Genomic DNA, 616 nt, shown 5'->3' on the forward strand with positions numbered 1-616 from the left:
CCGGGTCGAATTTTGTCCAAAAACACGGAACAAGGCACAGAAATGGACCTAACCTAACCCCCGCGCGCACAAGGGGCTCTTTTAGAGGCCATTTTCCGTGTTTCGGGCCAGGAGCCGACCCGGGCTGCAGCGCGTCAAGGAGGTGGACTTGAGCCGACCTGAACGCGTGCAATACGGGATACCAAGACTCGTAAAGCAGGACCGAGTTCTGAACCTTCCGCTGACAAGTGGAGCCGATAGCCGAGTGGCGAGCGCACTGGGGTATGATCCGGAAACCGTCGGCCCGGGTATCGAATCCCGTTGGGGGTGAACTTTTTTTCGGCACCTGCTGGGTAGGTGGTGAAGTCGACCTCCTTACCTTGCTGCAGACCTAGTCGGATTCATACGAACGTTGTGTCAGGAGTGTCAATTTTCTTAAAAGAAAAACTTAAATAAATCAAGGGGATTCGATCCTCAGGCCGACGGTGTCCGGACCACACACCAGCGCGCTCGCCACTCGGCTGTCAGCTGCTCCTCTCCGCGGTGAGGTCAGAACTCGGTCCGGCTTTACGGGTCTTGGTCTCCCGTATTGCACGCGTTCAGGTCGGCTCAAGTCCACCTCCTCGACGCGCTGCAG

Source organism: Frankliniella occidentalis, unplaced genomic scaffold (assembly GCF_000697945.3).
Source record: "Frankliniella occidentalis isolate FOCC.00 unplaced genomic scaffold, Focc_3.1 Scaffold204, whole genome shotgun sequence".
Taxonomy (NCBI): Eukaryota; Metazoa; Arthropoda; class Insecta; order Thysanoptera; family Thripidae; genus Frankliniella; species Frankliniella occidentalis.